This window comes from Mastigoproctus giganteus, chromosome 6 (assembly GCF_048544385.1).
Source record: "Mastigoproctus giganteus isolate SK-2022 chromosome 6, ASM4854438v1, whole genome shotgun sequence".
Classification (NCBI taxonomy): Eukaryota; Metazoa; Arthropoda; class Arachnida; order Uropygi; family Thelyphonidae; genus Mastigoproctus; species Mastigoproctus giganteus.
Window position 1 is genome coordinate 139470868 of NC_143580.1, and position 17246 is coordinate 139488113.

At 35.9% G+C, this 17246-nt stretch overlaps 1 protein-coding gene across 1 annotated transcript in view; it reads right to left on the reverse strand.

Annotated features, from left to right (window-relative positions):
- LOC150084619 (atlastin-2-like) overlaps positions 1-17246 on the reverse strand; it is a 403792-nt gene that overhangs the window by 96991 nt on the left and 289555 nt on the right. The gene's annotated exons all lie outside the window — the stretch shown is intronic.

Consider the following 17246-nt stretch of genomic DNA (forward strand, 5'->3'; position numbering starts at 1 on the left):
AGAGACAACAGATGAATTTGACACAATGAGGTAGAGAGATTTTGAGCCAGAGAAGATCGAAAATAGGAGATTCCAAATTACCAAGTCTCTGACCGGGATTATCGGAACGGACATATGCACAAGTACCACCTTTGAGGCGAAAGGAATCATACAGGAAATAATTTGGGCAACCGAGTGAGCAGTAGTTGAATCAACCGATAACTGAGATTCTGTAAGAAAAAGTACATGGGGTTTGGCAGACTGCAAGTTGAAATGGACGTTGTTGAGATTAGAAATGAGACCACGTATATTTGTGAAATGAACCAGGAAGTGTTTGGGAGGTTTAGTTTTTTTCGCAGATAAGCTTACTTTATTAGTTTGACTATTCATGGTGTATTCAATAGTAAGAAAAAGTGGGGGAACATGCTGTATGAAGTAATGACATTTTTGGATATGGCGTACACATGGTAAGAATATACCCAGATCCTTGACATAACGTGGCCTCGACAATGCTCCCCACATACACACTACTCGGACTCCCTCCAGTCACTATCTGGCAGAGTAGAGGTAGCAAGATTATACACTAGCTGATCTGGAAGCCTCCTAAAGAGTAACCAATAGGTTCAGTCCGGTGTACTAACTAGCAGCCGGCCTGCGAACACTGTTTCAGAGCTGTAACTCGAAATGTAAGGAAGATTGTATCTCGCCATGATGTTCATCATAACCTTAAAAGTCATCAGTCATACTGCATGATGGAAGAGGTGGGGAAGGGGAACCTGAACTTAGCTCTGGAGACTAAACATGGGGTCTACCACTTCAAGCCTCCAATAAGCAAAGTAGTGGTACTGCACTGGTTGATGAGAGACATCTACCACCTAGTAGATGACTCTCATAATACAGTTTCACTATTTCCCAAATGTAGAACTTTATATTTCACAATATTGTTCTATAACTGGAATTTTCAGTTTTCAGACTAATTGAATAATTTATCTAGGTCTTGCTGAAGCAGCATATGTGTCACATGACTAAACACACGTAGCAAAGAGGTAACATCACTTAAATCGGTCTCTCTGTTTTTTTTTTTAAATACAATCAGTTTATATTTGTTAGAGTACCTGAAACCAATGAATATTGTGAGTACATCATATACAGAAAGGAATAACAGGCCAGGAGGTGGGGGTTATGCTTGTAGTTAAGAAGCACATATCTAAGGCAGTGCACCCAGCTGACATGGGTGCCCAATGCAATGTTCAGTTAGTTTGGTGAGACATAAGTACCGGGAAAACAAAAATGAGAGTACGATTCTGTTATTATTATTATTAGCTACATGGTGCAAGGAAGCTTGAGGCTTATGCTGCACCAGCCAAAAAAAAAAAATTCCCAAGTTCGCCCTGAGAGAGAGAGAGAGAGAGAGAGAGAGAGAGAGAGAGAGAGAGAGAGAGAGAGAGAGAGAGAGAGCAAGACAGTCAGAAGTAGAAGGGAATCACCAAGAAAGAGAAGAATGATGATATCCAGCTCAGGACTCTGGTTGTGCTAAGCCCATACTCACGAGATGTGAGCCACTGGGGTTCTGTTTTAGACCATATGACTGTGATATGTACAACTAACAGCCAGACAGAGAAATAGTGTGCCAATAAAGCAGAATGTTTTGTAATGGGGGATTTTAACTTTACAGATTTTTAATGGAACTTGTGGGCTGCTCACTCACGCACTAGCAAGCCTTTTGATTGTTTTATAAAGCAGCATATTAGAAGGCAACAAGAGAAAGAGCAATACTCTTGATCTGGTTTTCAGCAGTGCTGCTTCATGCATTAAGAATCTACAGATAAAAGAACCACTAGGTGGTGGTGGTGCTCACAGTGTGCTCAAGTGGGATTTACTCAAAGAGGTAACTACCATTTTAATTTTTATAAAGTAGCCAACTAATGATGTTACCAATAACAAATTGGTAACATCATTACCAATTGATGAAGCTGAAGTATTTAGAGAATTAATCATGAAAGTTAGTAGGCTTTTCATGCCAACTAAGAACTACTGTTCAAGGTTTAGGCCTAAGTGGATGTCAGATGAACTGTTGAAGGTTTCTAGCCTGCAATCAAGTCGCAAAGGAGGTTAGGCAATCCAAGCCAGATTATGAGAAGTCTTTGGCTAAGAAAGTCAAGAAAAGCAGCAAAGACTTCTTTATTTATATACATTGTAGAGGAGGATGAGGTAAATCGCATTGGTCCACTTGATGTTGATGGTTTAACTCTTGATAAACCCACTCAGGATACTGACGGGCTGAATAATTATTATTTTGCATCTACATTCACGCATGAGGAATTCTTTAGGGAGGAAGGTTCCTGAAGTTTATCAATGTCCAACAGGAAGCTGAATGATTTTCTGAAAACTAATAGGAAAGTGGAAGAGACATCGGCACCTGGGGTGAGGTGGGGGAGATGAGATCAATCCAATCATATTAAGGGAACAGCAAAGGAGGTAAGCAAACCATTAGCCATAATTATAAGATCATCTTTGGTTTCAGGGGAGGTCCCCGTGGACTGGAGAGTGCAAATGTATCCCCAATTCACAAAGGGAGATCAAAGGGTGACAAGAATAATTACAGACCTAACTTCTTTTTCAGGGAAAATATAGGAATCACTGGTTAAAAAAACTAAAACAGGTGTGTAGTTATACTTCAGTCATAGCATGGGTTTGTTAAGGGGAGATCTAGTCAGACCAATTTGACTGGATACTATTATGCAGTAACAAAGAACTGGATGCAAAAAATAATATTGATACTATACTCTTAGATTTCAGGAAAGCTTTTAATACTGTTGTACATAAGAGACTGCTATACAAATTGGAGGAGTATGGCATTAAGAGAAAATTGCTGATAAAAAGTAAAGGGATGGTAGAGTGAGAAGAGACAGAGAGTGGTTATCAATGGACACTGCTCTTCAGGGACTAGTATTGTTAGTGGAGTTCCAGAGGATTCAGTGCTCTCCCATTGTTATTTTCTGTATTAATAAATGACATTGATGAGGGTATATCAAGTTCAATGCCTAAGTTTTCAGATGATATCAAGGATGGCAGTGTAGTTAACAAGAGTAACGAAGTAGGCTACTTCAACAAGATCTAGAAAAATTAGGCAGATGGGCTGAGAAATGGCAACTGAAGTTTAACATTGACAAATGCAAGTATCTGTATGGGTACCAGTAATACCAGAATAATGCATGAAATGTATGGTACTATTCCCAGTAGTGGAAAAGGACCTGGAAGTAATTCTGCAGTCTGATATGAAGTTCTCTAAGCAGTGCAGAGAGGTTGCCAGGACAAAATGCCATTGACAAATTCCCATGATTCATGGGAATTTGTTGATGACATATAGGAATTTTGCTAGCAGGGATAAGGAGGTGATTATCCAATTGTATAAGCCATTTCTCAGGACCTCATCTTCAGTACTGCATACAGGTCTGGAGGCCTCATTATAGGAAGGATGTAGAACTGCTGGAATGGATAAAGAGAAAGGCAATGAGATTGGTTAGGGAAACAAAGGGGTGCTCTTACCAAGAAAGGCTTCAGTCCTGCAAATTGCAGAATCTGGAGGAGACTAGCACCTGCAAAGTAATCTGACCTAGATGTTTAAGTCTTTGAATGGCTTGAGCAAACTCAATGGGATTCTTCCTCTTACTTAGGCTATGCACATGAGGAATAAATTCAAACTGGGGAAGGATGGTTGCAAAACAGATGTGCAGAAGTTTTCCTTCAGCCAATGGGTGATTGATGGCTGGAACAAGTTTCCATTCCTTATCGTGGAAGTGGGTAGTTTGAATAAATTCAAGGAAGAACTAGATAAACTGTTGGAGGGGATGAATGGGTGAAATGGGATTTATTTTTGACATTAAAAATGTCTTTACTGGTGTTATTTGTAAAAAAGGGTTATGTTACCTAGAAATCGTTATATAAAATCGTCACGAAACCCGATGCGCATGCATTGTACTTGACGTTAAAAACATCTTTTCTTGGGCACACGTGTTGTACTTGTTGCATGCAGTGATGCAACATGTACAACGTATGCACCCAAGAAAACTCAATTATATGCAACAAGTTGCAGTGACACAACAAGTATAATTGAGCAGTGCCACACTATGTTATATCGTTATATCAGTATAATGATTAATACATAAGTGACTGTGCCAAAATCTACAGCCCAATATTGTGAAAGAAAGAAAGGGAAGTTGGACAGAAATGTGAATCTAGATGAAATTGCACAACAGTGTTTCGCTGTGCCTGGAACTTCTGAAACTGCCCACAAGCTCAAAAGATGAAGGAATATCGTGAAAGAAAGAAAAGGAAATTGAACAGAAATGAAAATCCAGATGAAATTCAACAAGAGTGTTTTGTTATGCCTGGGACTTCTCAAACTGCACCCAAAAAAATTCGAGCCAAAATAATGAAGGAATATCGTGAATGGAAAAAAAGAAAATTATAAATTCACACTATTCCGAATCATAATGAAATTCAACACAGAGTTCTATTATGCCTGATACTCGTCAACCACAAAGTTCTACTATGCAGATACTTATCAGGAATCTAAAATTCCAGCAGAACGAATGAAGGAATATCGTGCATGAAAAAAAGCAAAATTAGAAATGGCAACTAATTGAGTTTCCTGATTACATCCCTATAGTGTCTACATGAGCTGACAGTGAGTTTGAAAAACTAGTGTACAAAAACCCATTTGGATTTAGTTGTAATGTTTGAGATTGTTTATGGTTTCAATTAGATTTGAAACCATTTCCAACAACTTCATATGAATTACTCCAAAATGAATTTCCTTTACAAGATGTGAGTACTTTCATGACGTGTAATACACGTCATACTTCATTAAAAGAGGGACGGATACCAACTATGGCCAAGCCAAATGGATTTATATATCCAACATATCCTACTCATTTGCCTCCAATGGATGTTGTAACTGAGCATTTGATATCACCACACTTACCCTTTATGCAAATTTGTCGTTTATGTTATGAATATGGACAATATGGGATCATTGGACAAGTAATAAATGTACCAGTTAACGTAAATACAATGGTTCATCAATTACCTAGAGAATTAGATGATGATTATGCCATTAATGTACATATAAAACTAAGACTCATACATAAATCATCAAGGATGTGTGCAGAAGAAAATAGTGAAAATATGGTTAAGGTATTTGATAACTTCACCTTTGTGTAAATTCTATAGCATAAAAGTGAGTGATGATTTCTTGGGGACAAATGATAATAGTGAACAGGAACATTCAGATGAAATTGTGGAACCTATAAACAATGATGATGAACTATTGTTAATTCAACAACAAACATTATTATGGTCTGAAGATAAATATTTATGTATAGCACCAGGTCAGAAATCATCCCCAACATGTTTCATATTTGATATACATGCAGAAGAACTTTCTTTTCCAGCTATATATTTGGGACATGCACGAAAATTTAAAAATGGATTGAAAAGTACTCCCTTTATGATGGCATCAAGCGAAATTCGTAGATCTGATCATCATGGAGTAACTCTCCAACATTTGCTATATACGACAATGAAAATTATGAGAATATGTAAAGCAGAAAATTTTCAAATTGCATTTAAATCAGTAGGAATAACAGCTAACATTACTCGTTTTATATTGGAATCGAAAGCATTTATAAACAAGTCATTAGAGTCTAACTTGGAATTTCTAAAATCAATTCCCAATTCAGCATATTACTGGAGTCAATGTAAACGAGATATGTTTGCCATGATTCGTAAATTAGGAAAACCTACAATGTTCTTGATGTTGAGTGCGTGTGAACCAACATGGCCCATATTACTATGTATGTTATACAAATTCAGATGTAAATGAGAAATTACAACTAACAAAGTTATGGATTTACCTTACATGGAAAGAGCTACATTAATAAACGAAGACCCCGTAACATGTCATATACTTTACTAAAATTGTTGAGAGTATACTCAAAATTTTAAAATCAAAAACCTATAGTCCTTTTGGGAAATATTATGTTGTGAATTTCTTTAAATGCATTGAATTTCAACATCGAGGAAGTCCACATGCACATATATTATTATGGATGAACAACGCACCCTGTGCACCATTAGAAGAAAAAGAAGGTGGGATGGAAGAAGCAATCCAAATGATAGATGCATTATGTTCTATAGAGAAAACTTCTGATTATTCAAATTTACAGCAACATAAACATACTTTTACCTGTTATAAAAATAATAATGCAAACCGGCGTGAATGTCGATTTGAAGCACCTTTATAGCCAATGTCGTAAACTCGTATATCGATACCTATGGCCACAGATGACAATCGAAGATCAGCTTATCACAAAAAATATCGTAAAATGCACAACTCATTAGAATTGGATAATCATGTTAATATCGAAGAATTCCTTAAATCAAATCAATGCCAATCGGAAGAAGACTATCTAAATATTTTAAGGGCTGGTATCAAACAACCACGTGTATTTCTTAAACGCAAGATAGAAAAGAAATTTATGAATAATTACAATCCTTGGATTTTAGGAGTGCTCAAGTCTAATTCGGATTTACAATTTATCATAGAAGAATATTCATGTGCAGCACACGTAGTTGAATATGTGAATAAACTAACAGAGGAATAAGCAACCTGCAATGGAAAATTATAGAACTAAAAGAAGAATATCCTGATATGGATATTCTTCTTTTATATCCTAACATGAGCATTAAGTGTAATTCTGTGGTGATGAGTTCACAAGATGCAGCATGGTATTTATTATGATACCCAATGTCCGTGTTTTCAAGGGCGATTGAATACATGCCAACGGTATGGCCACATGAGCATCAGAAATTATGTAAATCAAAAGCTGAATTGATTGAACAAGTTAATAGTGAGTCTTTGGATATTTGGAAAGATAGTATTTTTGATAAATATGAAAAACAGGGTGAAACATTAAAAGATATAACCCTTGCACAATTTACTGCTCATTATCAAAAAGGAAATGGGGGATGGGTGAAAAGACAATTTCCTAAAATAATTTGGTATCGGAATTATAATACATGTCTTCATGAAGATATACACGAAATGGTAACTTTACATATACCATTTATGAATGAGGAGAATGAAATTTTGAATGAAAATAAATATTTTGAACTTCATGAAACCAACAAAGCGATAATTACCTTGAGAAGAAAAGAGTTCAAATCTGATATTGATAAGATACTAGCAATTTGTAGGCAACTTTGTATCGAACTTGATGAGAATGATGAAAATGGACTGGCGGTAGAAAAAAATGAGGAATTTCTTAGATCAAAAGAAATCGATGATGATTTATTTACCGACAAGAAAACTATTGATGAGGAGATGAGAATGGCGATGATAGATAAAATATCATCTGTCATTAGGAAGCGAGAGAATGTCTTACCATCTGAAGAATACTGTTGTTTGATGAGTAGTAATAAAGAACAATGCGCATTATTACTTGAAGTTATCTATCGTCAAATTGATAATCAGATACATGAATCGATACAAGTATTTCTCACTGGACCTGCTGGCTGTGGAAAGACATTTACTCTTAAATTATTGATGGAAACGTATAATTGCTTTTGTAATGTATCTCATATTCACAACACATATGTTACTTGTGCCTCCATGGGCAACGCTGCTGTGGTAATCGATGGTACAACAGTGCATTCTGCTTTCCATATATGTCTATCAAATAATCTTCAACAATATAGAACTGCATTTCAACATGTACGTACTATTATAATTGATGATGTTAGTATGATTAGTGCAGAACTATTATCGATTATAGATATGTATTTAAAACAGATAACTGGTGTTCATGAAATACCATTTGGAGGTATGAATATATAGTTCATTGGAGATTTTCGGCAATTGTCTCCAGTGCATGCTACACCTATATATAAACACCTGAAGAACTCAATGATTGCTCCAGAATTATGGCATTCACTACAAGTTGTTCGACAGTCCAATAGTACATTCTCTAAAATTCTTACAAAAATAGGCAACGCAGAAGTGTTATTACCAGGCGAACTTAAAATTATAGAATCGAGATTTGTTACCAAAGAAGGTGCTACTAATTTATGTCTGCAAGGGATTTGACTATTTTAAAGAAACAGTGATGTAAATGCCTATTTGCAGTTGAAATATGCTTTAGTTTCATATGCTTTAGTTGCAGATGAAAAGAAGTGGTTACACAAGATTTATACCTAGGATATCATTCTGAAGAACAATTAGCAACTATGTGAAATAAAATGTTAGTAACTGAAACTGCAGGACTCCCACACATTCTACCATTATTGAAAGGAAAACCGTACATGATTACTACATATATAGATGTGGTCGATGGATTGGTAAATGGTGGAATCGGTACTTTAGTATATTTCGAATTTGAGGATGATGAAACAGTTAAACGAGTATGGATGAAATTTCCTAAGTCAAAAATAGGATATAACCTTCAATTTCGTTATAAATAATATGCAAAAGATAAACATTTACCTATTATAAAACGTTCAACTACGATTTCATTCAAGAACAATAGGAAATTAATATGTAGACATACACAATTTCCTTTAGTATCTGCTTGTGCTTCGACTATACATAAATCTCAAGAAGGGACCTTTGACAAATGTATATAATTATGAGAAAGATCATCAACAGCAACTTGTATACGTGGCGTTATCTCGAGTGACCTCAGGTTTATATATTACAAAACCCCACGACAATTTCACATTTCACCACGGCAAAGCTACTAGTAATATAGAACTTCGTGCTGAACTAGATTGCTTGAAACAATAAGCTACTGTTTCTACAGGATGAACTACAAGATTTCATCTAAAGTGGTATAACTATATCGTCAATGAACGTACAAAGTTTACAGACCCATGTTAGAGATATCGAAACGTACACAATCTTACAGCAATCCAAAATATTGATATTAGAAGTGAAATGTGGTTGGATAATGAACATATATTACTTAAACCATTCCACGTGACTTAATTTAAAAGGTCGGATGTTCATAGTGGTGGTGTTGCGATATATCAATGTGAAGGTTCAACTATCATCACTCCACCATATATCTTTGCACAACATAATAGCAGTATCAGATGAAATTGGAGACATTTGTGGATCTTTATGCAACTTCAATAGTGAATCTATTTTCATCGTTGCCATATACATCACTCCAGGGATGTCATTAGATATAATTCAAAAATTCATAAACAAGAAATTGATGCCATATTCCATTGAAGGTGCAAAATTATTGGAGGAGCCACTGGATCGTACACCTATAGTTCTCGATGGTGATTTCAATCTAGAATTAAATTCTGAGGCTAGAAAGAAGTTTTGTAAATTTATGAACGATTTCTTCAATTTTAATACTAAGTCAAATATTTTGGAAATACTACACATAATGGAACAATCGATGGAGTATTCACTCGGGAATTAAAATCATTTGAGTATCAAAATTATATATCTTATTTCAGTTACCACAGACCAATCATTTTAGTGTTATTATAATATAATTTATATGAATTATTTCATTGTACACTAGTACAATAAAAAATTCCATTCATTGCATTTCATTGTACTGAAATTATTTTTTCAATAAAAATAATGCAGCAATACTTTTTTTTATTTATTTTACTGTACCAGTTTCATAATGAATTCCTATAGTAAAGACGTTTTTCACGGCTGCTGCTGTGACATTATCAGTCTCAGAGTAGAGCGGCAGCAACTCATTATGTACCTGGTACATAATTTCGGTCTTTTTTATTTTATTTAATTATTTTTTCTTATTTGACTGATGTTGTATAAGCTTGCTTACTTGCATCACTTTCACTAAGGCACAATAAGTAGGGCACAATATTGACCAGGATGACATTTACATCTCTGGATTTGTGTGTGGCAATGCTTTTATTGTTGCTCACGGAAACCATACTACACACTGATGTTCATCACATTTTTGCAAAAAAAAAAAAAAAAATATTCCTTTTTTAAATGGGTTAAAAGGAGGAGGAGGATCAATTATTTAGGCTGACTGGTTATGTAAAAGCCAACCTCAACACATAAGGCCCTGACACAAAGAGGGACACGGTTAGTAGAGGAAACTTGCTCATCTATTAACTAATTCTTTCCTTATGTTAGGGGGTGTCTATCTTGAGGCTCAGCTTTGATGCTCCTAGACAGACCAGGTAACTGTTTTTTTTTTTTTCTTCTCTCTTCTTTTTTTTTTGTTAGAAGGCTTCTGCACACAATCTTTCGCTTCATATTTTACCATTTTTTTGGACCTCTATTTTTTTTTTATCCTTTTCTAAGATATCACACATTCTTCAAATAGGTGTCAGGAGTTGGCAAAATAACTACTCATAATAATCGCAATAAATGCAGAAACCCATATACATTTGCTGGAGTGTTGAATTATTTCTTTCTAGCAATGCTATGTTATACAAAGGTTTTATGTAATAAGCAGGTTTATGGTGCAGCTAACGGCTCTACAATGTTTTATTGTTGTTAATTTAGCCACAGAATAGAGGAAATCTAGGATTTTTAATGGGTCAGTTCCACCTCCAATCTGAGTACATGCTATGTTGACGATATGTTTGCCATCATATAGATGGGAGGGGAGGACGAAGTTTTCAATTTTCTCACTGGGTTTTCCTCTTTCATTTGGTTTAACTTGGAAGTGGAAGTAGAGACTATCTCCCTTTCCTCGATGTGTTGGTTTGTAGGAATGGCCCTAGAGTGAAGACGAAAAGTATATAGGAAACCCATGTTTACAATACACACATTACAGTATAGCACAAGCCAACAACACTCCAAATAAGGTTCGGTCCCACTGCAGAAAGGAAGTTAGACACGTCAGAGCAGACCTCTAAATATATGGATCTCTCTAGAAGATTTTGAGCAAGTATATTTGGGAAGGGAAACAAAAGCAGAGAGAGATGTTCACACCAGTTGCCACTGCATATATATATACTTTACTGTTATGGGTCTGTCAGACATGCTATGTGCAGCTGGCAGGGTGGAGGTTGCATGCAATTGTATCAAGGGTAACAGACCTTGTACCTATTGAGGGTACCAGTGGAAATGTATACAAGATCAAATGTCTGGATTGTGGAGTGTTACATAGTGGAGTCAGCATGTACACTTAAAGACCACATGGGAGAGCATATAAAAACAACAGAGTGGTTGGTTATGGGAAATCTGCTGTGGCTGAGCAGTAGTAGTAGTACTAGTAATGTCAAATGATGCAAGAAAGCAAGTTTATATACCTCAGCAAAAAAACAAAACCCCAGTTCATCCATCTGTACCCTCCAAGAATTTGTCTAGTTCTCCCATGAATATATTCAACCCAGCCACTTCCAGAACAACAGATGGAAGCCTGTTCCCACGATCAACAACCCGATAGCTGAAGGCAAATTTCCACACATCTATCCTGCAACCACCCTTCCTCAACTTGAATTTATGCACCCTCATATGCGTAGTCACAGCAAGTGGAAGAATACCATTAACATTCAGCTTACTCATTCTTTCAACTCATTCAATCAAGGCTTTAAACATTTCAATAAAATCTCCCCACAGGTGCATAATCTCCAGAAGCTGCAAATGGCAGAACTGAAGCCTTTCTAGGAAAGAGCCCAGTCTGTTCCCTTCACTAATCTGGTTGTCCTTCTTTGCACCTGTTCCAGCAGATCTACATCCTAAAGTGAGGCCTCTAGATTTGTATACAGAGTCTGGAGGCCTCACTGTCTCAATAGTTCATCTAACATTCAGTTAGGTCTAAGCCTTGAACAGTATTTCTTTGTTTTTATGAAAATCATAGTATCTTCTTTGATTACTTCCTTGAATACTTCCCATTTAGAATTTGGAATTTGCTGTTGGCAATATAATCAGTTAGTTCCATGCACACAATTTAATAACTGTCTCAGACCTCTTTGGCCACCCTTACAAAAGCAAAAGCCTTCCCCTTTACCCTTGACACTAATTATGTTTTTAATTAACTTTCACATTAGTACACTGTGATCGTTGCCACCCAGTGAACCTTTTGCCTAGAGATTCTTAATGCATGAAGAATCTTTGCTGATAACCAGATTAACAGTGTTGTTTCCTCTTGCTGCCTCTCTAACATGCTGCTGCAGAAAACAGTCATCCAAGAAATCCACAAGTCTTGCTAGTATATGAGTGACCAACCCACAAATTCTAGTCAACATCTGGCAAGTTAAATCCTCCATTATGAGACATTCTAATTTTCTGGCCCAATCAATTTCCCTGTATAGTTGTTTAGTATACTCATCATAGTCATTAGGCCTATAACATCTTTTACTCTCAATTTTGTTTTTCCAGTGCTTATATCTCACCAAACTGACTCAACGTTGAACTCATCACCCATGTCAACTGTATGCACTGCCTTAGATTTAATATTCTTCTTAACTAAGAGTATAACCCTCCACCTCTCCTGTCTGTCCTTCCTGTATACATTGTACTCCCCATATTCAAGTTCAGCATTACTAATGTCTGAGTGACACCACATTTCCACTATTCCTACAATGACTGCATTCAACAACTTAATCAGTATTTCAAATGCATCAAATTTATTTACAATGCATGCAAGCATACATGTACGTGTTCTTACTCATAGTTACCCTGACACAGCCCATGTTTTCATTTGTTCCATGATGACCCACAGCAGGGCCTGAAATCTCAGACATCTTGCTTTCCAGCTTGCTGCATATACCAATAGTAGCAGTGCAAGAATCACTTACACACCTGCCTGCAGCTTTTGTTAAACTATTAGTCTGTGTATCCTCCAAGCTAGCAATTTTCCACCCCCACCTATCACTGTCTCAATAGCATCAGCAAATATTCTTGTATCCCTTCTATTCAAGTGTATCCCATCCCTGTAAAAACAATCTCTCCTGTTAACAAGCACAGACCATACTGAGAAAAATTCTACCCCACGAGCCTTGCACAATCTCTCCAGTCAGTGCTGAATTGATTGACAAGGCTCTCAACATATACTCCCTTCTATCGTATCTGTGCAGAATTGCAGACACTTTTGAATTCAATCCTAACTCATGACTTTTTTCCAACGTTGCCCTGTAATTGTTAAGTAAGCCCTCAGATCTCTTAATAGCATTAGTGACATGTATAACAATATCACATTTTGTGACCTTAAAAGATGATATCTGCTCTACAAGCCTACTTTTGCCAGTGGCAGACACCTTGTTCCTATTTCACCTATCCTTCTTGCACAAACAGTCTTTGATAATAACTAGCTCCTGTAGGACCAGAGCATTCTGCCTTGAATATTGCTGCTGTGTTGTCTGATGCACAACAGTGAGCTCTGGCATTGAGTTTAGCATTAGCATTAGTAGAGGCATATGATGCAAGAAAGCAAGCTTATTCAGCATCAGCCAAAAAAAAAAAAACCCTCTCCCATTTCACCCCTCCGTTCGTTCGAAATACCTGTCCAGTTGAGCTTTAAATTTGTTTAGGCTATCAACTTCAACAACAAGTGATGGAAGTCGGTTCCACCAACCAACCACCCGCTGGCCAAAGGCAAATTTCCGCACATCTATCCGACATCCGTCCTTCCTCAATTTGAATTTATGCCCTCTGAGGTGATTATTCTGAGAAAGATGAAGAATCCCATTGGCATTGAGCATGCTCAAACCATTCAAAGCCTTATACACCTCTATCAGATCAGGCTGCATAATTGCTGCATAATTTCTTCACACACTCTACACCTAGCACACACACACACACAAAGACATCCTCCTTGGCTATCATGTCCTGTTCCAGAAAGATCTGCAAACATTTCAAAAGTTGCACACTTTTTTAGGCTGTGATGCATTGGGGAATCATCCCCTTCAGTATGGGGGCACAATTTCCATTTAAATACAATTTAATTGATTAACTGATTAAGAATGAAAATTAATAACCTTAATAAATTTAATTGACAATACTACACTAAGCTAATAGTCCTAAATGCAGTAATATGTATTATCCTATACTGTAATGATCACAATGGTAATTCAGTTATATTCTTGATAAAAAGTAAAAATTCCTTAGCTAAACAAAAAAAAAAAAAGATATATGCCTAATTTCTGGAAGATCATTAAATTTCTTCAGATGTAGCAATTATTTTTGATCACTCACATAGGTATAGGCACTAAAAATGGTTTGAGAGCTTACCAATTTCTTTTCTTCAGAACATTAACAACATTAATAGAGATAGGGGAGTCATTATTAATTTCTCTTCAATTGTAATCCTTGGTCTAAATGAATGGTTCTGCCTGTCATGCTACAGGGTCATTTGCAGTCTCTGGGCATGTGTAAGGATAATTCTCATGCTTCTCCAGTAACACATACTGAGAGCTGTGATCCCACTGGTGTTAAGGATTTACCATGGCTGTATTCCACTGTTGACGAAGGTGGTCACCTTTGAAAGCTTTGGTGTTGTTTTTTACCACTTTTAATAATCAATTACCAATTTTAACATTGAATTCAAAAATTTCAGCTAAATAAGAAAGAAAAAAAAAAAAAAAAAAAAGGTTCCAGACGACAAACAGCCTGAACCGCAAAATAGGCAACACAGACTCCAATGCTGATTAAGTGAAACACATTAGTGTTTTCGTATATTTTAAATTTTATCTCTTTATTATTTTTATTGCCTTTAACTCCTTAGTTTAATAAGTATATTCTATTTTTATATTAAATATACAGTTTTACCCTGTGTTTAATTTAATTTAATTTAATTTTATTAAAGTCTTTATTATATATAAAGGTTGGTGCATTTATTACAGCTATTATGGGTATCACACACATATACCATATTTTCAATTTTTCATAATTTTAATTTTATTTACAATCAATTGTATATACTGTTGGGACTACTCTATTCATATCTGATGCTGCAAAATTTATTGCATTATTTTTGTATTTGGTCGATTTCAAATTTCTTTGTTCAGAAAATGTGTGGGGTGTATCTAAATACTATGTTCTTGATAAGTCATCACAACTGTAGTACAATAATAAGCGATAAGGACTTATTTAATTTTTGAAATTAATGTATTCTCAATACAACTTGGTGGTCTTTCATTTTAATATACTTATTAAAATATACTCTTCCCCCATCCTCTTTGCTTTCTTTCTTCCTTTCTTTTCTTTATCCCCCCAAATTACTTATATAAAGACAAATTGTACACCTCCATACCATCTTATTTGCTATACTTTTGTTATATACAAATGTGTGTATATATATGGAGGTACATTTGAAAAGTTTCTAGCCTGAGTATGAATGCTTTATTTGAGGAGTCTACTAACATGTTACTTTTCAACACAATCCCCTTGGAGTCCTATACTTCAATTCTAGCTTCAAAGAAAGTTCTCTCTTGGGCTTCCAGGAATGCATCCACTGCAGCAATGACACCACTGTTAGTGAGAAAATGGATGCTAGCCAGGTATTTTTACAAATTAGGAAATGGGTGAACGTCTGATGGTGCTAAATCTTGTGAATATGGAAGACAGCTCAAGATTTCAAAGCCATTCCCTTGCAGTTCAGCACTACAGCAGTAACAGACTAATAAGCAGGAACGTTGTCCTGGTAGAATGAGACTCCTCTGCTGAATTTTCCTTGGTGTTTGTCTTTGATGTTTTCCTGCAAATGCCTCACAAGGTCTGCATAATACGCCACTGTAATTGTCTGGTCTTTCTGAAGGTAATCTACTAGCAACACTCCATCAACATCTCTAAAAACTGATGCCATCACCTCGCTAGCAGAAGGAATCAATTTGTTTTTCACTGGAGAGGGAGAAGAGCTGTGTTTTCATTGTTAGGCCTGCTCCTTTATCTCTGGCTGAAAGTGATGGACTGATGTCTCCTCCATGACCACAAATCTGGCAAGGAAATTTGCTGGATCTGCTTAAAACTGATGCAAATGTTCACTTGATTTCAGTGCATTTTTGATCCGCTGTCAATGACTATGGGATCCATCGTGTTGACACTTTTATCACAGTTCTAAGTGATAAGTTAAGTGATAAAGGTTGACACCTTTTGTTATTATGTGGTACACACATTCAGATGATATGCCCAACATGCTGGCTGAACTCTCAATTGTTGGTCACTCATAACCAGAACACGCACAGTCAACAATTGCTGGAGTAATGAATGTTGCAGGTCTTCCACAGCTTGGGGCATCTTCCAGGCTCTTCCTATTTCATTTAAATTTTGCTGTCCACTTTTTATCCATGGAATAGGAAGTGGTTTCTACCCAAATGTTGTAACCACAACCTCATGAATTGCCTTTGGCATTAGTCCCTTTTTTACCAAATATTGGATGACTGCTATTGTCCTTTCTTCCTTCCTCATTTACACAACTTTGTTGACTTCAAGACCCATATTTAAAAAAAAGATGTTGAAACTGCATGAAACTTGGTGGGTTACTATTTCAAGTGTATATTATTAAATATAGAAATTTTTAATATACCACTACCCTTTCATTTCACACCTAGGCCATGAACTTTTCAACCCCACCACCATTTATATATAGAGGAAGTTTCAATTGATAGGCACTGGGGGGGGTTCCTTATTTTAGGTTTAGGCTGTTTGTCATCTGGCCTGTTTTAGTCATATTTTGATTGAAATTTTTGAATTTGATGTTAAAATTAGACTAAGTTTAGACCCACATAATTTAAACATTAAAATTTTTACCTAATAAACAGCTTTCTTCTCAATTGGAAAGTTGTTTCCCATACTCAGTTGGTCTGAAAACATAATCAGTGTACTTCTTAAATAAAAGGAAACCAATTTTATTTAAAGGAGAGAAAAAATAAATAATAACAGCAGTTTTAGTATGAGGAGACTTAACATGTTTGTGTTGCTTAATTGGAGTTAAATGGTGGCTATAATGGCTATAATGCACCTGTTTATATTGCATCTCCTAGCACTAAAACTGCTGTTATTATATTTTACCTTTAGCTGCAAGACAGCTAAATTGTAGAGTGAACATCGCATAAAATTGTTTTTTTCTTTTTTTCAAATAAAATCAGTTTACATTTTTTAGAAGTACAACAAAGAATCTCAGGGAATTTTTTTTTTTCCTGGCTGGTGCAGCATAAGCCTCAGGCGTCCTTGCACCATATGGCTAATAATAATAATAATATATATTTTTTAATGACAACAAAACACCATGCTAATATAATTTACTATTCATTGAATG